At 38.8% G+C, this 27,420-nt stretch overlaps 1 protein-coding gene across 1 annotated transcript in view; it reads left to right on the top strand.

Moving 5' to 3' along the window:
* The window catches only part of RGS7 (regulator of G protein signaling 7), a gene marked incomplete at its 5' end in the record, with an annotated part of 639,686 nt that overhangs the window by 273,469 nt on the left and 338,797 nt on the right, over positions 1-27,420 (top strand). The window lies entirely within an intron of this gene.

Below are 27,420 nucleotides of genomic sequence, written 5' to 3'. Positions count from 1 at the left end.
GGGATTTACTTTGGTCTTTTAGAACTTTTAATGTATAAACATTTAAACCAACAACTGTCCAAAGATTCAGAGCAAATCATTCTTTCACATAGGAATAATCTATTTCTGATCAGTTGCTCAACTACCTACTAAATCAGTGTTTTATTTGACCTCAACACCTCTCTATTAGTCATAGAATGTTAGAACTGGAGAGGGATTTTGGTTCTATAAAAGACATTGTTTGGACAAGGATTTACTCCAAATTCTTCTCTGGAATTCTACTACATATAATTGTATATGTTTAAAAGTGTTGAAATATAGACCACCCAAGTGAGAACAAAAGATATTCAGAGCTTGAATAGCTACAGAGTCAGCCACCATCACTAGCATTTGGCAGATATTCAAAAGCAGGCAAGGGAGTGGGAAAGCTTTATACTGAAAAAGAGAAGGCTTCAGATCGGCCCTGATTGCATGTTGTTGGCATGGGGAAGTTGGAGGTGGATATCTTATTGGCTTGGGGACCATATTTAGCTTTCTCTGGTTGGTCCTGAGTTGGAAGCAGGGGCAAAAATTAGGGAAGCTACTATTCATTGCCCAGGTCCTGACTGATCTAGGCTCATTGCTGCAGAGCTTGTGATTTGGCTTCTTGGGCTGGTTGCAGAGTTTGTGGGTCAGAGTTCTCTTGTCATTTGTGGTCTGGCTGTTGTCTCTTTGTGTATTCAGCCTCTCAAAGGGTACTGTTCAGGATATACATACAGGTGTAATTAAACCAGTATTTATTCTCAAGAAACTTGCAGTAAAAGAGGGCAGAAAAAATATTGTACATAGATGATTATAGTAATACAGAGTGTGTCATTAAGAAGGGAATAAAGAAAGCCATAATAGTCACTCTGAAAATAGGACAGTTTCACTTCATAGTAGTGCACTTTTGGAAATACTGTCATCCCAGGGTCTGGGAAGGAGAACAAATGTTGACAAGCACATGTTCCATCAAAGAAGTAGCATTCTCGTTTTATAGAGAAAAAGACTAAGCTTCAGAGATGTTAAATTACTTTCCTAAAATCATTCAGCAAATGACAGAGCTGAGATTTCCACCTGGTTCTCTTGAACAAGAAAGGTCATTTACTTCTCACTTCTAGTTCCCAAAAGTGCACACTTATGAGGGTATCAAAATGTTAAGGGAGCAGATGCAGTTATAAAAATATATTTAATATTTTAATTTTTTCTTTAAGACCATAAAAAACAAAGCTATTGTTTTCATTATTCGAGCTACAGAAAATAAATCTCCACAAGTTTCTCTTGACTGGTGGAGACCTGCAGAAATTGATGACTGTCAATGGAGGTGTTTCAAATTGTCTAGGAGTCTGTGGATTGCACTTGTCAAAGGGGAAATAGTTTTAGTGATTAAACATCACTGCACTTTAGTGTAATTATGTAGAACTAAATTTGAATTTTTTTTTTACTTATCACATTTTTTTGTTGAAGTATAGTTGATTTACAGTGTTGTGTCAGTCTCTGCTGTACAGCAAAGTGACTCAGTTATACACATACATTCTTTTTTATATTCTTTTCCATTATGGTTTATCACAGGATATTGAATATAGTTCCCTGTGCTATACATTAGGACCTTGTTGTTTATCCATTCTAAATGTAATAGTTTGCATCTACTAACCCCAAACTCCCAATCCTTCCCTCCCTTCCCCCCATCCCCCTTGGCAACCACAAGTCTGTTCGCTGTGTCTATGAATCTGTTTCTTATTTGTAGGTTCATTTGTGCCATATTTTAGATTCCACATATAAATGATATCATATGGTATTTGTCTTCCTCTTTTTGACTTACTTCACTTAGTATGATAATCTCTAGTTACATCCATGTTGCTGCAAATGTCATTATTTTGTTCTTTTTTATGGCTGAGTAGTATTTCATTGTATAAATGTACAACATCTTCTTTATCCATTCATCTGTCAATGGACATTTAGGTTGTTTCCATATTTCAGCTACTGTGAACAGCACTGCTATGAACATAGGGGTGCATGTATCTTTTTGAATTATAGTTTTGTCCGGGTATATTCCCAGGAATGGGATTGCTGGATCATATGGTAATTCTATTTTTAGTTTTCTGAGGAACCTCCATAATGTTTTCCACAGTGGCTGTACCAACTTACATTCCCACCAACAGTGTAGGAGGTTCCCTTTTCTTCACACCCTCTCCATTTGTTATTTGTAGACTTTCGAATGATGGCCATTCTGACTGGTGTGAGGTGATACCTCAGTGTAGTTTTGATTTGCATTTCTCTAATAATTATTGATGTTGAGCATCTTTTCAAGTGCCTCCTGGCTATCTGTATGTCTTCTTTGGAGAAATGTCTATTTAGGTCTTCTGCCCATTTTTCGATTGGGTTTTTTGTTTGTTTTGTCATTGTTGAGTTGTATGAGCTGTTTGTATATTTTGGAGATTAAGCCCTTGTCTGTTGCATCATTTGCAAATGTTTTCTCCCATTCCGTAGGTTGTCTTTTCATTTTTTTTTTTATGGTTTCCTTTGCAGTGCAAAAGCTTGTAAGTTTGATTAGGTCCCATTTGTTTATTTTTGTTTTTATTTCTATTGCCTTGGAAGACTGACCTAAGAAAACATTCAGAGAATGTTTTGCCTATGCTCTCTTCTAGGAGTTTTGTGGTGACGTGTCTTATGTTTAAGTCTTTAGGCCATTTTGAGTTTATTTTTGTGCATGGTGTGAAGGTGTGTGCTAACTTGCTTGATTTACATGCAGCTGTCCAACTTTCCCAGCACCACTTGCTGAAGAGACTGTCTTTTTCCCATTTTATATTCTTGCCTCCTTTGTCGAAGATTAATTGACCATAGGTGTGTGGGTTTACCTCTGGGCTCTCTATTCTGTTCCATTGATCAATGTCTGTTTTTGTTCCAATACCACATTGTTTTGATTACTGTAGGTTTGTAGTATTATCTGAAGGCTGGGAGAGTTATGCCTCCTGCTTTGTTTTTTGTTTTTGTTTTTTTTTTCCTCAAGATTGCTCTGGCAATTCTGGGTCTTTTGTGGTTCCATATAAAGTTTTGGATTATTTGTTCTAGTTCTGTGAAAAATGTCATGGGTAATTTGATAGGGATTGCATTAAATCTAGCTTTGGGTAGTATTGCCATTTTAGCAGTATTAATTCTTCCAATCCAAGAGCATGGAATATCTCTCCATTTTTTTAATCCTCTTTTATTTCCTTTATTAATGTTTTGTAGTTCTCAGTGTATAAGTCTTTCACCTCCTTGGTTGGGTTTATTCCTAGGTGTTTTTCGTTTGTTTGTTTTTTGGGTTTTTTTGGTATGATTTTAAAAGGTATCATCTTTTTACATTCCCTTTCTGATATTTCATTGTTAGTGTAAAGGAATCCAACCGATTTCTGAATGTTAATCTTGTATCCTGCTACTTTGCTGAATTCACTTATTAGATCTAGTAGCTTATGTGTGGAGTCCTTAGGGTTTTCTATATTTTGTATCATGTCATCTGCATATAGTGACAGTTTCACCTCTTCCCTTCCAGTTTGGATACCTTGTATTTCTTTTTCTTGTCTGATTGCTGTGGCTAGGACTTCCAATACTATGTTTCTAGAAAGTTGTCCATTTCTTCTAGGTTGTCAAATTTGTTGGCATATAATTGTTCTAGTATTCTCTTATGGTTTTTTGTAATTCTGCTGTGTCAGTTGAAATTTCCCCTTTTTCATTTCTTTCTCTCTTTTTTTTTTTTTGTTTTGTTTTGTTTTCTTTTCTTCTTGGTGAGCCTGGCCAGAGGTTTGTCAATTTTGTTTACCCTTTCAAAGAACCAGCTCTTGGTTTTGTTGGTTTTTTTCTATGTTTTTAGTCTCTATTTTTTTTATTTCCTTCCTTCTGCTGACTTCAGGTTTTGTTTTTTCTTCTTTTTCTAATTCTTTTAGGTGATAGGTTAGGTTGTTTACTTGAGATATTCTTATTTTTTGATGAAAGCCTGTATCGCTATGAACTTCCCTCTAAGAACTGCATTTGATGCATCCCATAGATTTTGTATGGTTGTGTTTTTAATTGTTGTTTGTCTCAAGGTGTTTTTTAATTTCATTTTTGATTTCTGTGTTGACCCATTGGTTTCTTAGTAGCATGTTATTTAGTCTCCATGTAATCGGTTTTTTCTCATTTCTTTTCCTGTTGCTGGTTTCTAATTTCATGCCATTGTGGTCAGTGAAGATGCTTGAAATAATTTCTATACTCTTAAATTTGTTGAGGTTAATTTTTTGCCCTAGGGTGTGGTCAGTCCTTGAGAATGTTTTGTGTGAGCTTAAAAAGAATGTATATTCTGGTGTTTTTTGGACGTAGTATCCTGAAAATATCAACTGAGTCCACCTGTTCTGTTGTACCATTTAGGACCTCTGTTGCCTTATTGATTCTCTGTGTGGAAGATCTGTCTATTTATGTGAGTGGGGTGTTAAAGTCTCCGACTATTATTATATTCCTATCAATTTCTCCCTTTATGTCTGTTAGTATTTGTTTTATGTATTTGGATGCTCCTGTATTAGGTGCATATATGTTGATGAGTGTAAAATCCTCTTCTTGTATTGATCCTTTTATCATTATATAGTGTCCTTCTTTATCTTTCTTTATAGACTTTGCTTTAAATTCTATTTTCTTGATATGAGTACTACAACTCCCACTCTTTCTTGTCATTTCTGTTTGCATGAAATATCTTTTTCCATCCCCTCACTTTTAATCTATGTGTGTCCTTTGCCCTAAGGTGGGTCTCTTGTAGGCAGCATATTGTAGACTCTTGTTTTTTATATCCAGTCTGCCACTCTGTGTCTTTTGATTGGAGCATTTAGTCCATTGACATTTAAGGTAATTATTGAAAAATATGTATTTATTGCCATTTCAAACCTTGTTTTCCAGTTGGTTCTTTGTTCTTTGTTCCTTTCTTTTTCTTTCTTTTTTTTGTGATTTGATGATTTCCTCTTATTTTATCCTTGTGTTCTCTTCTTTTAGGTTTTTGTGAATCTACTGTATGTTTTTGATTTGTTGTTGCCCTGTTTTTCAGTTACGTTAACCCCTTTCTATATCTTCTTGCTTTAGACTGATCGTCATATAGCCTCAAACACATGCTTAAAAAAAGAAAAAGAATCTGCATTTTCTTACTCACCTTCCCCACATTTTATGATTTTGATGTCCCTTTTTACATCTTCATCTTTATCATTTTGCTGTTCCTTATGTTTATCATTGCTTTCAGAAATAGGTTTTTATTTTCTTTTTGATTTGTATACTGGCTAATTTAAGTGATTTATTTTCCAATAGTGATTTCCTCCTTCCTGTTTCGTCTTGCTTTTTTTCTTTAGAGATGACCTTTCAATATTTCTTTTAGGATAGGATTCATATTGCTGTATTCTCTTAATTTTTGCTGGTCTGAGAAATTATTTCTGCTCTTATTCTAAATGATAATCTTGCTGGGTAGAGTATTCTAGGTTGCAGATTTTTCTCTTTCAAGACTTTGAGTATATTTTGCCACTCCCTTCTGACCTGCAGTGTTTCTGTAGAGAAATCAGCTGATACTCTTATGGGGGTTCCCTTGTAAAGAAATCTTTGTTTTCTCTTGCTGCCTTTAGAATCCTCTCTTTATCTTTGACTTTTGCCATTTTTATTATAATATGTCTTGGTGTAGGTCTGTTTGGGTTCATCTTGTTTGGGACCCTCTGTGCTTTCTGTATCTGAATATCTGTTTCCTTCTTTAGGTTTGGGAAGTTTTCAGCCATAATTTCTTAAAATACATTTTCATTCCCCTTTTCTCTTTCTTCTCCTTCTGGGATACTATTATGCATAGATTGTCTCACTGTATATTATTCCATAGGTCTCATATTGCTTTCATTATTTTTTTATTTGGCTTTCTCTCTTCTTTTTTTTAAAATTTATTTATTATTTATTTTTGGTTGCATTGGGTCAGTTGCTGTGCATGGGCTTTCTCCAGCTGCGGCGAGCATGGGCTACTCTTCTTTGTGGTGTGTGGGCTTCTCATTGTGGTGGCCTCTCCCATTGCGGAGCACGGGTTCCAGGCACACAGGCTTCAGTAGTTGTGGCTCACAGGCTCTAGAGCGCAGGCTCAGTAGTTGTGGCTCATGGGCTTAGTTGCTCCATGGCATGTGGGATCCTCCTGGACCAGGGCTCGAACCCGTGTCCCCTGCATTGGCAGGCGGATTCCCAACCACTGCGCCACCAGGGAAGCCCTCTATTCTGTTTTGATTGGGTAATTTTCATTAGTCTATCTTCCAGGTCACTTATTCTTTCTTCTGCATTATTCATTCTGCTATTCATTGCCTTGAGCTCAGCTTTCATCTCAGCAAATGAATTTTCTAATTTTTCTTGGCTCATCCTTATAGTTTCTAGTTCCTTTAACAGTAATCTGCATTTCTGCCAATAGCCTTTCTTAATTCCCTCAGTATTCTCATGACCTCCTTTTTGCACTTGGTGTCTGTTAGACAGAAGAGGTCTGTTTCATTGATTGTTCTTTCAGGGGAATTTTGTTGGTTTTTTAAACTGAGAGTGGTTCCTATGCTTCTCCATTTTACTTATATTTCTCTTGGTCTGTGAGTTTAGGAGAACTAATTATCTACTGTAGACTTGGAGGGCTATTTATAAGTGGGATTGTCCCTGTGTGGCTTGTGTGGGTTTAATATTTTTTTGGCGTGAGAGCAGTTTTTGGTTTGGATGCTTTCCATCTCTTTTCTCAGCGTGTGCTGGCTATTATCCCCTTGATACGGGGTGTGCAGGTGTGCAGGTGCATGGCTTGCACAGGCTCCCAGGATGGCATGGGCAGAGGTTGGCTCCTGGTTGCAGGTCCCTCTGCAACAGAGCTGGCAGGTCACGTGTCCCTAGGGAAGTTGGCCCCAGATCGTGGGACCCTAGGTGGCAGTGAGTTGTGTACCCCCATGAGGTGGGGGCAGTGGTTGGCACCAGGTCACAGGACCCTCAGCAGAGGTGGGCCTCACGTGCTCCCGGGGAAGTTTGCCCCGGATCATGGGGCCCTCAGCAGTGGCCGGGGTGGGTTGTGCACACTGGGGGTGGTGGGGAATCTGGTCGGCACCAGGTTGCAGGGTCCTCGGCAGTGGTGGCAGGCCACACATGCCCCCGGGAAGTGGGCCCCAGATCGCAGGACCCTCAGCAGTGGCAGGCCATGCAGGCTCCTGGGAAGGTGGGGGCAATGACCTGCACCCGCTGACAGGACCCGCAGCAGTGGCGGCAGCACTCCACGCCTACCTCTGGAGTCCAAGATGTTAGCCGAGGTTTGCACCTGCCCCTGGAGCTCTTGGAGGTGGTGCCTTGTTACCTGCGAGTGCACAGAGAAAGAAACTCCTATGGCAGGCCCACCTCTTCCTCTCACGCCCCCCCAACAGTGGTCCATTGCCTCTGCAGGCCCAGGCTTCTTCCTGGACTCCCTCCGTTGTGGCGCACTACACCCTAGCCCCCTCAGGCTGTCTTCACACAGCCAACCCCAGTCCTCTCCCCGGCGTCTGACTTCTGAAGCCCGAGCCTCAGTACCCAGCCCCCACCTCCCCCAGCAGGCGAGTGAACAAGCTTCTCAGGCTAGGGAGTGCCAGTTGGCACCAACCCTCTGTGCAGGTCTCTCTCTTATTTGCCCTCTGCACACCTGTTGCTGTGCTCTCCTCTGAGGCTATGAAGCTCCCCCTCTGTCCCTGCCAGTAAGAGGACTTCCCAGTGTGCGGAAGCCTTTCCTCTTTCACAGCTCCCTCACAGAGGTGCAGGTCCCATCCACATTCATTCCTCTCTCTCTGTGCAAATTTAGAGATCAGATCAAGAAGACAGAAGAGTAGGACGTGGAGCTCACCTTCTCTCCACAGATACATCAAAAACAAATCTACCTGTGGAATGACTCTCACAAAACATCTACCGAACACTGGCAGTAGAACTCAGACTCCCAGAAGGGCAGGAAAATCTCCAAGTAACTGTGTAGGACAAAAGAAAAAAGAAAAAAGAAAATTTAAAAAATGAGAGAGAGGAAGGAACGTGGATGGGACCTGCACCTCTGTGAGGGAGCTGTGAAAGAGGAAAGGCTTCCACATACTGGGAAGTCCTCTCACTGGCAGGGACAGAGGGGGAGCTTCAGAGCCTCAGAGGAGAGCACAGCAACAGGTGTGCAGAGGGCAAAGCAGAGAGAGACCTGCACAGAGGGTTGGTGCCAACTGGCACTCCCTAGCCTGAGACACTTGCTCACTCGCCCGCTGGGGGAGGTGGGGGCTGGGTATTGAGGCTCGGGCTTCAGAGGTCAGACGCCGAGGAGACGACTGGGATTGGCTGTGTGAAGACAGCCTGAGGGGGCTAGGGTGTAGTGCGCCACAACTTCCTGGAGGGAGTCCAGGAAGAAGCCTGGGCCTGCCAGAGAGGCAAGGGACCACTTGGTGGGGCATGAGGGGAGGAGGTGGGCCTGCCATAGGAGCTTCTTTCTCTGTGCACTCGCAGTTGACAAGGCACCACCTCCATGAGCTCCAGGGGCAGGTGCAAGCCTCGGCTAACATCTTGGACTCCAGAGGTAGGCGTGGAGTGCTGCCGCCACTGCTGCGGGTCCTGTCAGCGGGTGCAGGTCATTGCCCCCACCTTCCCAGGAGCCTGCATGGCCTGCCACTGCTGAGGGTCCTGCGATCTGGGACCCACTTCCCGGGGGCACGTGTGGCCTGCCACCACTGCCGAGGACTCTGCAATCTGGTGCTGACCAGTTCCCCCACCACCCCCAGTGCGCACAACCCACCACGGCCACTGCTAAGGGCCCTGCTATCTGGGGCAAACTTCCCCGGGAGCACGTGAGGTCTGCCTCTGCTGAGGGTCCTGTGACCTGGTGCCAACCACTGCCCCCACCTCATGGGGGTACATGACCCACTGCCACCTAGGGTCCCACGATCTGGGGCCAACTTCCCTAGGGGCACGTGACCTGCCAGCTCTGTTGTGGAGGGACCTGCAACCAGGAGCCAACCTCTGCCCATGCCATCCTGGGAGCCTGTGCAAGCCATGCACCTGCACACCTGCACACCCCGTATCAAGGGGATAATAGCCAGCACACGCTGAGAAAAGAGATGGAAAGCATCCAAACCAAAAACTGCTCTCACGCCAAAAAAATATTAAACCCACACAAGCCACACAGGGACAATCCCACTTATAAATAGCCCTCCAAGTCTACAATAGATAATTATTTCTCCTATACTCACAGACTAAGAGAATTTGACTATTTCCTAGAACAGGGAAACACTTATGTTTACTGGCTTACTTTTATGATAAATTATATTATGTGGTAAAGGCTACAGATGGACATCCGGATGAAGAAATACATAGAATGAGGCCTGGGAGGGTACTAAGAGCAGGAGCTTCTGTCCCCATGAAGTTGGGATGTGTCAGACTCCCTGCATGTTGATCTGTTCACCAATCTAGAAGCTCCCTGAACCCCATATTATTGAGATTTTTTAATGGAGGCTTCATCAACTATGAAAGATTGAAAATTAACTCCATTTCTAGCTCCTCTCCCCTTTCTGGTAAATTGGGGTCGGGGTGGGGGCGCTGACAATCCCAAGCTTCTAAACATGGCTTGGTTTTTCTGGTGACCAGCCCCCATCAAGGAGCCTATTAAGAGTTACCTCATTAGAACAAAAGACACTCATCACCCAAGAAATTCCAAGGGATTTAGAAACTCTGTCAGGAACCAGTATCAAAGATCAAATATTAGAATGAAAGATGGTCCTGGTACCCTTATCACTTAGGAAATTACAAGGATTTTAAGAGTTCTATACCAGGAATCAGGAGCAGAGACCAATATATATACATTTTCTATTATTTTGCACTTATGCTTTACAAACGTACTGCATATTCCATTAATCCCTCCCCCTGCAGAGGGATTCATACAAATTCCTATATATATAAAATGTGGAGTAAGATCTTTCTCTCCAGCATAACTGTATTTCCCAGTTCATCCTAGCTACCTCTCTCTATGCTTAATGACACCTTCACTATGATTCTCTTCACCTGGATTCTTTTTTCCATTCAGCCACTGTGTGTTAGATAAGTTATGCTGTGTTATATTTTACCTTCCTTCTTTGTAATACTAGATAATTGTCTGTGGTTAATCTCTATTTTTAATGCTTGGTGTATATCTCTGTTGTTGCCTTGATAACATATGTATTATATAGCATGTGATACTATACTTTGTAATAAGGAAATTTAGCCTACAGGAGAAAAGTGCTGTTTAATGGAAGATGTATCCTGGCAAGGGTTTAAACATGCATAAATGATGCTGAGATCTATCCCAGCCTTTTAGGTGAATCGATGCTTTTAGCATTTATGTCTGTTTCCTCAGTATTTTCTATCTACACTTTAGCACACTCACTGGAAGAAATGGAGTACATTTAGAAATTGAATAAGTTAGTAGACATGAATGGAAAAAAAGAATGATTTAATTACAAATTATATATTCAATAAATCATGTTACATTCAATCAATCATGTTTCCCTAGGGATACAATTTAGGTTTTTGCATCACACAGTGTTACATTACATATTTGCATAACATTCAAGGAAGCACTTTATAGATTATAGAATACAGACAATTTTTGCTTTTGAGACACTATTATAATGTGATTCCTTTTTGCACATAAGTGCACATATGGCAGGTCCAGTTAGACCTCTGAGACCTAATAGTTGTAAAACTCATGACTCTTATAGAACCTGGAGGGGAAATATAGTTGATGTAAGGACTATTCCTTCAAACCAGTATTAAAAAGTGATTACATCTCATAATTATGTTAGATGCACACACACAGACACATAAATATAACATAATAATATATTGTTATAACATTACTATATTTGCACTATTTCTAGGGCAGTGCCTGAGCTTTGTGCAATAGCAGAACAAAATTAGGATTTCAGATTACTATTTCTAGCTAGGGCAGTGGCTAGCCCAAGCCAATGTTGATTATGGTGCTGAGTCTCCCATGACCTTCTCATGTCCATGGTTTTATTTTTTTCTTCCAGTTTTATTGAGATATAATTGGCATACTTCTAATACTGTGTTAACTAGAAATGGCAAAAATGGACATCCTTGTCTATTCCTGATTTTAGAGGAAAGGCTTTAAGTTTTTCACAGTTGTGTATGATGTTAACTATGGGTTTGTCATAAATGGCATTTATTACGTTGAGATATGTTCTCTCTATACCAGCTGTGATAAGAGTTTTTATCATGACTGGATGTTGAATTTTGTCAAGGGTTTTTTCTATGTCTACTGAGATGATCATGTAATTTTTATTTTTCCTTTTGTTAATGTGGTGTATCACATTGATTGATTTGCAAATATTGAAATATTCTTGTGATCCTGGAATAAATCCAACTTGATCCTGGTGTATGATCCTTTTTTATATACTGTTGGATTCACTTTGCTAATATTTTGTTGTGGATTTTTGCATCTATTTTCATCAAAGATATGGGCCTGCAATTTTCTTTTTTTGTAGTCTTTGTCTGGTTTTGGTATTAGGGTAATGGGGGCCTCAAAGAATGAGTTTGGTAGTGTTCCATCCTCTTTAATTCTTTGGAATAGTTTGAGAAGGATAGGTATTATCTCTTCTTTATATGTTTGGTAGAATTCCCCTGTGAAGCCATCAGTCCCGGACTTTTGTTTGCTGGTAGTTTTTTAAAATTACAGATTCAGTTTCACTACTAGTGATTGGTCTGCTCAAATTGTGTTTCCTTCTGATTCAGTCTTGGAAGTTTCTATGTTTCTAAAACTCTCTCCCTTTCTTTTAGGGTGTCCAATTTGTTGGTATATAACTTTTTTAAAATTTTATTTATTTATTTATTTATATTTGGCTGCATTGGCTCTTCATTGCTGCATGCGGGCTTTAGTTGTGGTACGCAGGCTTTCTCTAGTTGCGGTGAGCGGGGGCTACTCTTCATTGCGGTGTATAGGCTTCTCATTGTGGTGGCTTCTCGTTGCAGAGCACGGGCTCTAGGTGTGCGGGCTTCAGTAGTTGTGGCACATGGGCTCAGGAATTGTGGCTCACAGGCTCTAGAGTGCAGGATCAGTAGTTGTGGCACATGGGCTTAGTTTTTCTGCGGCATGTGGGATTTTCCCAGACCAGGGCTCGGGCCCATGTCCCCTGCATTGGCAGGTGGATTCTTAACCACTGTGCCACCAGGGATGTCCCAGTTGGTATATAATTGTTTGTAGTATTCTCCTGTGATTTTTTTTGTGTCTCTGTGATATTCGTTGTTATTTCTCCTCTTTCATTTCCTATTTGGTTTATTTGGGTCCTTTTTTTTTTTTTCCTGATAAACCTGGCTAAAGGCTTATAAGTTTCATTTATCTATTCAAAAAACCAACTCTTGGTTTCACTGATCTTTTCTAGTGCTTTTTTCGTCTTTATTGTATTTATTTCCTGTCTTATCTCGGTTATTTCCTTTCTTCTGCTGACTTTGGGCTTTGTTTATCCTTATTCTAATTCCTTGAGGTGATAGTTTAGGTTGTTTATATGAGATTTTTCTTGTTTCTTGAGTAAGGCCTGTGTTGCTACAGACTTCCCTCTTAGAACTGCTTTTGCTGCGTCTCATAGATTTTGGTGTGTTGTGTTTCTATTTTAGTTAGTCTCAAGGTGTTTTCTGATTTCCTCTTTGATTTCTCCATTGGCCCATTGGGTTTTAGTAGCATGTTGTTTAGTCTCCATGTGTTTGTGTTTTCCCCATTTTTCTTCCTGTGATTGATTTCTAGTTTCATACTATTGTGGTTGGAAAAAAATGCTTGATGTAATTTCTAATCTCTTAAATTTGTTGATGCCTGTTTTGTGGCCTAGCATGTGATTTATCTTGCAGAATTTTTACATGTGCACTCTAAAATAATGTGTAGTATGCTGTTTTTTGGATCAGGGTCGTATAGATAGCTGTTAAGTCCAACTGTTATATTGTGTCATTTAAGATCACAGTTGACTTGTGATTTTCTGTCCATTGATGTAAGTGGGGTGTTAAAGTCCCCTACTATTATTGTACTACTGTCTGTTAATATTTGTTTTTAATATATTTGGGTACTCCTGTATGAGGTGCTTATATGTTAATGAGCATAATATCCGCTTTTTGTATTGATCCTTTTATCATTATGTATAATGCCCCTCTTTGTCTTTTGTTTATAGCCTTTGTTTTAAAGTCAAGTCTAATATGAGAATGCTACCTCTGCTTGTTTGTTTTTTATGTTTGCATGCAATACCTTTTTCCATCCCCTTACTTTCAGTTTGTGTCTCTAGCTCTGAAGTGAGTCTTCTGTATGCAGTATATAGGTGGATCTTGTTTTATTATCCAGTCAGCTACCTTATGTCTTTTGATTGCAACCTTTCATTCATTGACGTTTTAAGTAATTATTGATAAGTATGTACTTATTGCCATTTTCTTACTTGATTTCTGTTTGTTTTTATAGTTCTGTTCTGTTCTTTTTCTTTTTGTTTCTTCCCTTTGATTTGATGATTTTTCTCTAATAGTATTTTTGTGTATTTTCTTTTTAGTTTTTGTGTATCTATTGTAGGTTTTTGGTTTGTGATTACCATGAGGTTCATATGTGTTGACTTACACCTAAATCTACTAGTTTTAAACCGATAGTCTTTTAAGTTCAGACACATTCTAAAAGATCTACATTTCCCCCCCAACATTTTGTGTTTTTAATGTCATATTTTACATCTTCATGTTTATCTATCCCTTAACTATTTATTGTAGTTATAGTTGCTTTTACAATTTTTTTCTGTTAGTCTTCCTACTGGCTTATTTAAGTGGTTGGTCCTTAGCCCTTGCTATATATTTGTCTTTCATAGTTGGATTTTCCCTTTCCTATAACTTCTATCTTTTCCACTTAGAGAAGACCTTTTAACATTTATTTTAGGGTAGGCTTAGTATTGATGAACATGTTTAGGTATATATGTATATATATATATAATGCCACTCCCTTCTTGTCTGCAAGAAGTTTTTGTGAGAAATCAGCTGATAGCCTTATAAGGATTCCCTTGTATGTGATTCTTTGTTTTTCTCTTGCTCCTTTTAGATTCTGTCTTTAACTTCTGCCTTTTAAATTATGGTATGTTTTGGTGTGGGTCTGTTTGAGTTCATCTTGTTGGTACCCTTTGTACTTCCTGTGGTTGGGTATCTGGTTCCTTCTTCACATTTGGGAAGTTTTCAGCCATAATTTTCTCAAGTATAAGTTCTATCCCATTCTCTCTCTCTTCTCCTTCTCAGAGCCCTATAAAATGAATGTTGGTATGCTTAATGTTATCTTGGAGATCTCTTAAACTGTTTTGATTTTTTAAAATTTGCTTTTCTCTTTGCTATTCTGTTTGGATGATTTCCATAATTCTATCTTCCAGATCACTTATGTGTTCTTTTATGTCACTTAGTCTGCTGTTCATTCCTTCTAGTGTTTTGGTTTATTTGTTTGTTTGTTTTATTTCAGCTATTGAATTCTTCATTTCTGATGGGTCTGTTTTATATTTTCTCCTTCCTTGTTAATGTTATCACCGTGTAGATCTATTATTTTACCTAATTCAGTTAACATTTTTATAACCAATGCTTTGAATTGTTTATCTGGTAAATTGCTTATTTCTATTTCATTATTTTTTCAGTGGTTTTCTCTTTCTCTTGAGAAGAGAGCAGTTGAGAGCACTTCCTCTGCTTTTACATTTTGCTTAACTGTCTCTGCTTCTATGAATTTAGGTAAAACAGTTGCCTATTGCAGTTTTGGAGGGGTGTTCTTATGTGGGCGCATTCCTATATAGACTGTTTGTAACCATTGTCTTTGTGGGAGAGCTGGATTTGATGTGGACACAAGTTATGTCTTTCCTCAGGGTGTACTGGCAACTATCACTTTGGTAGGAGGTGGGGCTAGAGATGGGAGGGATAGAGCTGGAGTCATTTGTGAGGTGGAAATTGTCCTCTGCTCAGTGGCTGTCACTGCTATATCCAGTGTGGGGTCTGATCCCAAGTTGCTGGAGCAGGAGTCCTGAGGATTGGGACTGAGCTGGCTTTGTTCCCTTTAAGTGTATTTTCCCCTCTTCCTGCACTGGGACCCTTGCCCCAGAGAGGGTAGTACCAAAGCAAGATGGGCCATGCAGGCTCTCAGCTTGTGGTTGGCTGTAGACAGAGATTTGAGCTGTTTCCAATGCTCTGCCTGTGCAGGCATCCATATTTGTATCCCTCACTCCACTCAGATGCAGCCTTGGGTGCAACTCTCCTTTATCCCTCACAACTGATCACTGCTCCCCCAGCCTCTGCCTCTCCCAGCTTGTTGTGGGGTCACACCACAGAGCTGGCGGGGTCAGTGTGGACTTTTGGCGTGCATCGGGATGTGAGCTGTGGTTGAGCAGTGCTGTCAGAGATCTGGGCTGCTTCTGATGTGCTGCTTGAGTAAGCGCCCCAAATGGGTGCCACAGCCCTGCCCAGTCTCTGCTCCTGGACTGGGTTGTTTGTGCATCCTGGGGTTGAGTCTTCTCATCTCCAGATTCAGGGCCACGTTGTAAGATACAGTAAGTAAGGCAGGAGTGTTTAATTGCCTGGGGCTGAGCTGCAAACCAAGGCAGTGGTAGGATACTTTGGCAGTTGCTAAAGCAGACCCTGAAAAATATTGCATGCTCTTTATGAGCAGAGTCCAGGTTTCCTAATGCCCCATTGTCCCAGCAGTCCTCCATAGTCCTCCATACAGCCAGTGGGGCTCATCTCCCCCATATAGGACCCCAGGACTAGGGTGTCTAATCTGTAGCTCTCACTGCTCACTCCCCAAGGTGAATGTCTGTCTGTGTATTCTCCCTTTTCTCTGAGCCCCCTCCCAGGGGCACAGGTCCCAACCTGATCACTTTTCTTCCCTTTCTGCCTGATTATGTATCTTTCTTACAGCCTTGGTTGTAGTGGAGTCCTTCTGCTACTTTTCTGGTTAGTGAGAATTTTTCCACATGTAGGTGTATTTTTGATATATTTTTGGGGAGAAAGCTCCATGTCCTCTTACTCGGCCATCTTGGTTGATCTCCTACAACATCATTTTTTTGACATATATACATATGAAACGATTGTCACAATCAGTTTAGTAAACATCTATCATCTCATATAGATATAAAATTAAAGACAAAAAATTTTCTTCTTGATGAAAGCTCTTAGGATTTACTCACTTAACAACTTCATTACAGGAGTTTTAATTATATTTATTGTGTTGTACATCACATTCGTAGCTCTTATTTTTCTTATAACTGGAAGGAAGTTTGTGCCTTTTGACTGCCTCCATTCAGTACCCCCTCTCCCTACCCTGCTTTGGTAACCACAAATCTGATCTCTGTTTCTATGAGTTTTTCTGTTTGTTTTTGAAATAAAATTGCCCTAGAACACTTTTAATTCCTGTTACACAACATAATGATTCAATATTACTATACATTTCAAAATGATCACCATGGTAAGCCTAGTTATGATATGTCACTGTGCAAAAATATTATATAGTTATTGACTATATGTCCCACACTGTACATTTCATACCTGTGACTCATTTGTTTTGCAACTGGAAGTTTTTAAGTCTTTATCCCCTCACCTATTTCTTTTTTCCCTCTACCTCCCTCCACTCTAGCAACCACCTACTTGTTCTCTGTATCTACAATTCTATTTCTGTTTTGTTATGCTTGTTGATTTGTTTTGTTTTTTAAATTCCACATATAAGTGAAATTATACCTGACATCCATGTTTTAACTGTAAAATAATAGATATAGGCGTTCTAGCAGTAAGTAAGGCAAACTCCTTATTTGACTTTATTTTTTCTCATAAAATTATTGAGTATTGTTGTCAAGAAGAAGGCAGCCAAGGGTTCTGATTTCCTTGGCATGAAAATTTTGTTTTCATGAGGAAAAAAATATTGTGGGGAAGATAAAAGGCACAGTTATTGGATGAGACGTTATACATTTGTATGTCTAGGTTTGGACATACTTTGCTTAGGGATTTTGTATAAACTCAGTCATTATGCATCCTAATTTATCGTTGTTTTTTTTTTTTTGCGGTACGCGGGCCTCTCACTGTTGTGGCCTCTCCCGTTGCGGAGCACAGGCTCTGGACGCGCAGGCTCAGCGGCCATGGCTCACGGGCCCAGCTGCTCCGTGGCATGTGGGATCTTCCCAGACCGGGGCATGAACCCGTGTCCCCTGCATCGGCAGGCGGACTCTCAACCACTGTGCCACCAGGGAAGCCCCTAACTTATCTTTTAAGAGTAGAGTAGAATGAGTGAATAGTTGCACTAAACTTGGTGCAGAGAACTTTTTTGTAGACAGATCAGTAAGAGGGAGCTGATTTTTGCCAAATCCCCATCTCCAGCCTTCTACATGTAAAGGGTGAATCAGAAAAGTCACGCTGAATTTTTCCTTATTTAGAGCTAACTGTTCAGTAGGTTGGAAAGATCAATATGGCTGTTCAAATTCTTCTGAAAAAATAAAATAGATATTAGCTTTGTAGTGCCTTGAATTTTCAGCACCAGGAAAGGTAGAGTTAAAGGAGGAGTTTTTTTTTTTCCCTTTTGCCTTCTACAATTTATTCATTGATCTCAAAAGAATTCTAAGAAATTGAAATTTAAAAATCAAGCTGTGGGGCTTCCCTGGTGGCGCAGTGGTTGGGAGTCTGCCTGCTGATGCAGGGGACACGGGTTCATGCCCTGGTCTGGGAAGATCCCACATGCCACGGAGCAGCTGGGCCCGTGAGCCATGGCCGCTGAGCCTGCACATCCAGAGCCTGTGCTCCGCAACGTAAGAGGCCACAACAGTGAGAGGCCCATGTACCGCAAAAAAAAAAAAAAAAAAAAATCAAGCTGTGAAATAAGGAAACCAAGGAATTTCCCATAGAGAAAAAAGTCAGGATCAGCAGCAGCAAAAACCAATTTATAACTCTGAAAAACATGAAACATAAGGCAGATAGCCAAGTCGTCGTATCTTTATTTTTAGTGTGTGTATCTGAAGTAGGTAAACCTTCATCATTGGCATGATTATACTTTTGTCCTTTTAAAGTGCTTTTGCCTTGTCTTCAGGTTATAATCCTTTAAAAAATTGTTTTGAATGGGAGCCAGAGACAGGGTATTACTTCTTACACTAAGCAGGCTGGATTAACTTAGGCTAAGCAGTAATCATATATACGGTGGTAATGACCACAGGTCATTATTTTGATTACACTTGTTAAAACAATATTGAAATCACTCCAGAGATATCTCTGAGCATCCATTTTACTGAAGAAATTGTCATAAAGTAAATTACTTAAGAAATATATATTGATATCACATCATTAAAATAGGTGTTTTTAGCCCTTCTGCCCACACTTAATCCAAAGCCCTCATGTTTCCTCTCAGTGGAAGCAGAATACAGCTATTGCTTGTGGCCCCCAAAATAACCCTCCATGCACTGACAATTAGGTCCTGTCTGGACCAGCACTCTCAACCAGGATTTTCTGGGAATATTAAACCCTAATTGCCTGAGGGTTTCATTTTATGTGATAAATTAACTTCAGAATACCACTAGTCCACTACCAACTTTGAGAGAATTGAGAGATAATCACTAACATCATATTCTGAAGGGCTTAATTCTCTTATGGAATCCCTTATGGGAAAGGAGGCTGGGCAGGGTATTACTTCATTTGGCGTTGCCCTTTGCATTTTTATGAAAGAATAGTCCAAACTAGGGGAACCTATACATCAATGAAACCACTGGACAAACCTCTTTTTCTAGTCCTTGGAAAGGATCTCACACCTCTGACTCCTGGGCCCTGGCAAGAATGTTCAAATTCTAGGTCTTCAAGCATACAGATCGGCAAAGAGCTGCCTGGTGCTTCCAGGTTGGGAAACAGTGCAACACAGGGTGAACCCAGATCTTTTCTTGTCTCCCTAACTCAGAAAGTTTTTCTACCTTGATCAATGCTGCAAGGACACTTGTCTCTTAAATTTCTTACTCAGTGCACCTTCCCATCTGGTCTTAAATCTCTTGACTGTTTTCTGTATCTGAAGCCTTCCTGATAGTGATGGGACTCAGAGAACTTAACCTTATATTTATAGCTCTAGCCAGGCTAAGGGGACAGAAAGAACCAAGAAAGTTAGTGTGAGATTGATCAAAAGGACCAGCTCTTGTTAGCTTAACTACTTGTTACTTTACCACATAATGCTTAATATTCTGAAATCAGGATTCAACTTCACTTAAGAAGACCCTGGGAAGTATGACTTAAGGGCAATATTCATAATAGTACTTCACAGTTTTAGAAACATTGTTTTACATATGTATCTCATTGAATATGAGAGGTAAGTAACATTATCTCCATTTAATGAATAAGGACACAAAGGCTTAAAAATAGGTGACTTGCTCAGGATTATTTACCTAATATGCCACCTAGCTGAGTATTAAACTTAGCCCCATTTTGTTATTTCACACTTGATCCAGACTGAATAGCATCTTCTCTTACCTCTAGACACTTTGCTAATTCTGGATCTTTATATGTTCAAATTAATTGTGATAGTGTTGCCTGACTTTTTGCCTCCTTTGTTCAGTTCCACTATTCGTGACATTGTTTCCACATTATGCCAGACGTTGTTATGGAAATTTTGTAATGATGAGACCTTTTAAGAACTTTTAGGACATTCTTTAAGAATCTCTGTAAGTTCTTAAAGTAGAAATAATGAATGCATGATGATATCTTTCATTAAATGATAAAACATGGCATCAGTTTTCCTGTGTTTACTTTTATTAGGTGGATTTCTGTACTGCTACCCACCTTAATCCCTAGTCAAAGGTATGACTTATCTATGCTTGATGATATAAGAAAATTTTAATTAGGTTGAAAGGAAGAAAGGAAAGAGTAAAATAAATTCAGGATTTTATTGTCTTTTTTAATTATTTAAGCATGAATGTTAAACTTCAGTACAATATATTAATGACATTCTTGGTCACAAACACAGCTGTTTATGAGATGTGGATGGATAGACTTAAGTGCATTTTATAGTTTGTAAGTAAATTTGTGGTGAAAGTAAATTATAACTTAAATAACATTTATGTTTTAACATGCACTCCAAAATGAATCTGATGTCTCCTGAATTATAGTCCATCTTCCCTCTGTAGCTATTTTTATCTCTGTCATTCATAAATTCATCCAGATCTTTTTTTAATGGAAGTGTAGTTCATTTACATCATATTAGTTTCAGGTGCACAACATGGCACTTCAGAATTTTTATAGATTTTACTCTATTTAAATTCACCACAAAATAATGGTTATATTTCCTTGTACACTATCCATTTTAAACATAGTAGTTTTTACTTCCTGGTCCCCTACCCCAACCTGCCTCTTCCCTCCTACCTGTCCCAAATAGTAACCAACAGTCTTTTTTCTATACCAGTGAGCCTGTTTCTGTTTTAGTATATTCATTCATTTGTTTTAATATGTAGATTCCACATGTAAGTGATAATATAACAGTATTTGTCCCTGTCTCTCTGAATCATTTCACTAAGCATAAGACCTTCCAGGTCTATCCATGTTGTTGCAAATGGCGGAATTTCATTCTTTTTTATTCCTGAGTAGTATTCTATTGTGTTGATTTTTTTTTTTTTGGTGTGTGTATCTCTCATCTTCTTTTATTATTCATTTTTTCATGGACTCTTAGGTTGCTTCAGTTTCTTGGTTTTATAAATAAGGCTGCTATGTATATTGCAGTGCATGTATCTTTTTAAATTAGTGTTTTTGTGTTTTTTGGATATACACCCAGGAGTGGATATGCTGTATCATATGGTAGCTCTATTTTTAGTGTTTTGAAGTACCTCCAGACTTTTATACATAGTGACTGCCTCATTTACAATCCCACCAACAGTGTACAAGGATTCCCTTTTCTTTACATCCTGGCCAACATTTGTTATTTGTGGTCTTTTTGATGATATCCATTCTAAAAGTGTGAGGTGATATTATCATCATGGTTTTAATTTGCATTTCTCTGATGATTAACAATGTTGAGCATCTTTTCATATGCCATCTGTATGTCTGCTTTGGAAAAATGTCTATTCAGGTTCTCTACCCATTTTTTTAAATGGATTGTTTATTTTATTTTTATTAATTAATTAATTAATTAATTAGCACGAGGTCTTAGTTGCAGCAGGCAGCCTCTTTAATTGCAGTTTACAGGCTCAGTTGCGACTCTCCAGCTCCTTAGTTACAGCATATGGGCTCCTTAGTTGCGGCTCCAGGGCTCCTTAGTTGCAGCTTGCCAGCTCCTTAGTTGTGGCACTTGGGCTCCTTAGTTGTGGGACATGAACTTTTAGTTGCACCATGCATGTGGGACCCAGTTCCCTGACCAGGGATCCAGGACCCCTGCCTTGGCAGCACAGAGTCTTATCCACTGTGCTGCCAGGGAAATCCAAAGTGGGTTGTTTATTTTTTTGATGTTGAACTATATGAGTTCTTTTTATATTTTTTATATTAACTCCTTATCAGATATATCACTTCAAATGTATTCTCCCATTAAGTAGGTGGACTTTTTGTTTTGTTACTAATTTCTTTGCTCTGCAAAAGCTGTATACTTTGATGTAGTCCCAATTGTTTATTTTTGCTTTTGTTTTCCTTGCCAGATAAGACATATTTAATAAAAATATAACTAAGACTGATGGCAAAGAGCTTATTGCCTGTGTTTTCCTCTAGAAATACTATGGTTTTAGGTGTTTCATTTAAATTTTTAATCCATTTTGAATTTATTTTTGTGCTTCATGTGAGAGAGTAATCCAGTTTGATTCTTTTGCATTTAACTGTCCGGTTTTCCCAACACCATTTGTTAAAGAGGCTGTCTTTTCCCCACTGTATATTCTTGGATTCTTTTCCGTAGATTAATTGCCCATATAAGTGAGGGTTCATTTCTATGCTCTCTATTCTGTTCTAGTGATCTATGTGACAGGTTTTGTGCCAGCACTGTACTGTTTCGATGCCTGTAATTATGTAGTATAGTTTGAAATCAGGAAATGTGCTACCTTCAGCTTTGTTCTCCTTTCTAAAGCTTGTTTTGGCTTTTGGGGATCTTTTGTGTTGCCATACAAATGTTAGAATTATTTGTTCTAGTTCTGTGAAAAATGCAATCTGTCCACCAGAGGGCAGACAGCAAAAGCAAGAAGAACTACAGTCCTGCAGCCTGTGGAACAGAAACCACATTCACAGAAGGATACACAAGATGAAAAGGCAGAGGGCAATGTACCAGATGCAGGAACAGTATAAAACCCCAGAAAAACAACTAAATGAAGTGGAGATACACAAACTTCCAGAAAAAGAATTCAGAATAATGATAGTGAAGATGATCCAGGACCTCAGAAAAAGAATGGAGGCAAAGATCGAGAAGATGCAAGAAATGTTTAACAAAGACCTAGTAGAATTAAAGAACAAACAAACAGAGATGAACAATACAATAACCGAAATGAAAATTACACTAGAAGGAATCAATAGCAGAATAACTGAGTCAGAAGAACAGATAATTGACCTGGAAGATAGAATGGTGGAATTCACTCTTGTGGAACAGAATAAAGAAAAAAGAATGAAAAGAAATGAAGACAGCCTAAGAGAACTCTGGGACAACATTAAACACAACATTCACATTATAGGGGTCCCAGAAGGAGAGGAGAGAGAGAAAAGACTCAAGAAAATATTTGAGGAGATAATAGTGGAAAAATTCCCTAACTTGGGAAAGGAAATGGCCACCCAAGTCCAGGAAGTGCAGAGAGTCCCATACAGGATAAACCCAAGGAGAAACATGCCGAGACACATAGTAATCATATCGGCAAAAATTAAAGACAGAGAAAAATTACTGAAAGCAGCAAGGGAAAAAACAACAAGTAACATACAAGGGAACTCCATAAGGTTAACAGCTGATGTCTCAGCAGAAACTCCACAAGCCAGAAGGGAGTGTCATGATATACTTAAAGCGATGAAAGGGAAGAAGCTACAACCAAGATTACTCAACCCAGCAAAGATCTCATTCAGATTCCATGGAGAAATCAAAAGCTTTACAGACAAGCAAAAGCTAAGAGAATTCAGCACCACCAAACCAGCTGTACAACAAATGCTAAAGGAACTTCTCTAAGTGGGAAACACAAGAGAAGAAAATGACCTACAAAAACAAACCCAAAACAATTAAGAAAATGGTAATAGGAATATACATATTGATAATTACCTTAAATGTGAATGGATTAAATCCTCCAACCAAAAGACACAGACTTCCTGAATGAATACAAAAATAAGACCCATATATATGCTGCTTAAAGGAGACCCACTTCAGACCTAGGGACACATACAGACTGAAAGTGAGGGGATGGAAAAATGGAAATCAAAAGAAAGGTGGAGTAGCAATACTCATATCAGGTAAAATAGACTTTAAAGAATGTTAGAAGAGATGAGGAAGGACACTACATAATGATCAAGGGATCAATCCAAGAAGAAGATATAACAATTATAAATGTATATACACCCAACATAGGAGCACCTCAATACATATTCAACTGCTAACAGCTCTAAAACAGGAAATCGACAGTAACACAATAATAGTGGGGGACTTTAACACCTCACTTACACCAATGGACAGATCATCCAAACAGAAAATTAATAAGGAAACACAAGCTTTAAATGACACAATAGACCAGTTAGATTTAATTGATACACTTTCTTCTCAAGTGTGCATGGAACATTCTCCAGGTTAGATCACATCTTGGGTCACAAATCAAAGCTTAGTAAATTTAAGAAAATTGAAATCATATCATTGACCACAATGCTGTGAGATTAGAAATGAATTACAGGGAAATAAATGTAAAAAACAAAAACACATGGAGGCTAAACAATACGTTACTAAATAACCAAGAGATCACTGAAGAAATCAAAGAGGAAATCAAAAAATACCTAGAGACAAATGACAATGAAAACACGATGATCCAAAACCTACGGGATGCAGCAAAAGCAGTTCTAAGAGGGAAGTTTATAGCTATACAAGCCTGCCTCAAGAAACAAGAAAAATCCCGAGTAAACAATCTAACCTTACACCTAAAGGAACTAGAGAAAGAAGAACAAACAAAACCCAAAGTTAGTAGAAGGAAAGAAATCAGAAAGATCAGAGCAGCAATAAATGAACTAGAAACAAAGGAAACAATAGCAAAGATCAATAATACTAAAAGCTGGTTCTTTGAGAAGATAAACAGAACTGATAAACCATTAGCCAGATTCATCAAGAAAAAGAGGGAGAGGACTCAAATCAATAGAATTAGAAATGAAAAAGGAGAAGTTAAACAGACACTGCAGAAATACAAAGCATCCTAAGAAACTACTACAAACAACTCTATGCCAATAAAATGGACAACCTGGAAGAAACAGACAAATTCTTAGAAAGGTATAACTGTCCAAGACTGAACCAGGAAGAAATAAAAAACATGACCAGACCAATCACAGGTAATGAAATTGAAACTGATTAAAAATCTTCCAACAAACAAAAGTCCAGGACCAGATGATTTCACAGGTGAATTCTATCAAACATTTAGAGAAGACCTGACACCCATCTTTCTCAAACACTTCCAAAAAATTGTGGAGGAAGGAACACTCCCAAACTCATTCTATGAGGCCACCTTCACCCTGATACCAAAACCAGACAAAGATACTACAAAAAAAGAAAATTACTCTCTGATGAATGTAGATGCAAAAATCCTCAACAAAATACTAGCAAACAGAATTCAACAACACATTAAATGGATCATACACCATGATCAAGTGGGATTTATCCCAAGGATGCAAGGATTCTTCAATATATGCAAATCAATAAATGTGATACACCATATTAAGAAATTGAAGAATAAAAACCATATGATCATCTCAATAGATGCAGAAAAAGCCTTTGACAAAAATTCAACACCCATTTATGATAAAAACTCTCCAGAAAGTGGGGATAGAGTGAACCTACCTCAACATAATAAAGGCCATATACGACAATCCCACAGCAAACATCATTCTCAATGGTGAAAACCTGAAAACATTTCCTCTAACATCAGGAACAAGACAAGGATATCCACTGTCACCACTATTATTCAACATAGTTTTGGAAGTCCTAGCCATGGCAATCAGAGAAGAAAAAGAAATAAAAGAAATACAAATTGGAAAAGAAGTAAAACTGTCATTATTTGCAGATGACATGATACTATACTTACAGAATCCTAAAGATGCCACCAGAAAACTACTAGAGGTAATCAATGAATTTGGTAAAGTTGCAGGATACAAAATTAATGGAGAGAAATCTCTTGCATTCCTATATACTAATGGTGAAAAATCTGAGAGAGAAATTAAGGAAACACTCCCATTTACCATGGCAAATTAATGGAGAATAAAATACCTAGGAATAAACCTGCCTAGGGAGACAAAAGATCTGTATGCAGAAAACTATAAGACACTGATGAAAGAAATTAAAGATGATACCAACAGATGGAGAGATATACCATGGTCTTGGATTGGACGAATCAATACTGTGAAAATGACTATACTACCCAAAGCAATCTACAGATTCTATGCAATGCCTATCAAATTACCAATGGCATTTTTTACAGAACTAGAACAAAAAAATCTTAACATTTGTATGGAGACACAAAAGACCCCAAATAGCCAAAGCAGTCTGGAGGGAAAAAAGCGGAGCTGGAGGAATCAGCCTCGGTGACTTCAGACTATGCTACAAAGCTACAGTCATCAAGACAATATGGTACTGGCACAAAAACAGAAATACAGATCAATGGAACAAGATAGAAAGTCCGGAGATAAACCCACACACCCATGGTCAACTAATCTATGACAAAGGAGGCAGGGTTATACAATGGAGAAAAGACAGTCTCTTCAGTAAGTGGTGCTGGGAAAACTGGACAGCTACATGTAAAAGAATGAAATTAGAACACTCCCTAACACCATACACAAAAATAAACTCAAAATGGATTAAAGACCTAAATGTAGGACCGGACACTATAAAACTATTAGAGGAAAACATAGGCAGAACACTCTTTGACATAAATTACAGCAAGATCTTTTTTGATCCACCTCCTAGAGTAATGGAAATAAAAACAAAAATAAACAAATGGGGCCTAATGAAACTTAAAAGCTTTTGCACAGCAAAGGAAACCATAAACAAGATGAAAAGACATCACTCAGAATGGGAGAAAATATTTACAAACGAGTCAACGGACAAAGGATTAATCTCCAAAGTATATAAACAGCTCATGCTGCTCAATATTAAAAAAACAAACAATCCAATCCAAAAATGGGCAGAAGACCTAAATAGACGTTTCTCCAAAGAAGACATACAAATGGCCAAGAAGCATATGAAAAGCTGCTCAACATCACTAATTATTAGAGAAATGCAAATCAAAACTACAATGAGATATCACCTCACACCCATTAGGGTGGCCATCATCAGAAAATCTATAAACATCAAATGCTGGAGAGGGTGTGGAGAAAAGGGAACCCTCTTGCACTGTTGGTGGCAATGTAAATTGATACAGCCACTATGGAGAACCATGTGGAAGATCCTTAAAAAACTAAAAATAGTATTTCCATATGACCCAGCAATCCCACTACTGGGCATATACCCAGAGAAAACCATAATTCAAAAAGACACGTGCACCCCAGTGTTCATTGCAGCACTATTTACAATAGCCAGGTCATGGAAACAACCTAAATGCCCATCGACAGACGAATGGATAAAGAAGATGTGGTACATATATACAATGGAATATTACTCAGCCATAAATAGGAACGAAATTGGGTCTTTTGCTGAGACAAGTGGATGGATCGAGAGACTGTCATACAGAGTGAAGTAAGTCAGAAAGAGAAAAACAAATATCGTGTATTAACGCATATATGTGGAACCTAGAAAAATGGTAGAGATGAACCAGTTTTCAGGGCAGAAATTGATTCACAGATGTAGAGAACAAACTTATGGACACCAAGGGGTGAAAGTGGCAGGGATGGGTGTGGGTGTGGGATGAATTGGGAGTTTGGGATTGACATGTATACACTGATGTGTATAAAATCGATGCAAAAAAAAAAAAAAAGAAAAGCAGATGAAAACATTCAGACCACTGGGCAGAGATAGCATCAGAACAAAGATCTTGGGGAAAAATGCAATATGTATTTTGATAAGGGTTGCATTGAAGCTGTAGATTGATTTGTATAGTATAGTCATTTTAGCAATATTAGTTCTTCCAATCTAAGATTATGGTATATCTTTCCATCTGTTTGTGTTTTATTTTCTGTCATCAGCATCTTACAGTTTTACGATTACAGGTCTTATACCTTCTTAGATTTATTCCGAGGTATTTTTTTATTCTGCTGCAATTGTAAATGGGATAGTTTTCTTAATTTCTCTCTCTGATA

Source organism: Mesoplodon bidens (assembly GCF_964165515.1).
Source record: "Mesoplodon bidens genome assembly, chromosome: 2".
NCBI classification, from domain to species: Eukaryota; Metazoa; Chordata; class Mammalia; order Artiodactyla; family Ziphiidae; genus Mesoplodon; species Mesoplodon bidens.
This window is presented reverse-complemented; position numbering and strand designations above follow the sequence as displayed.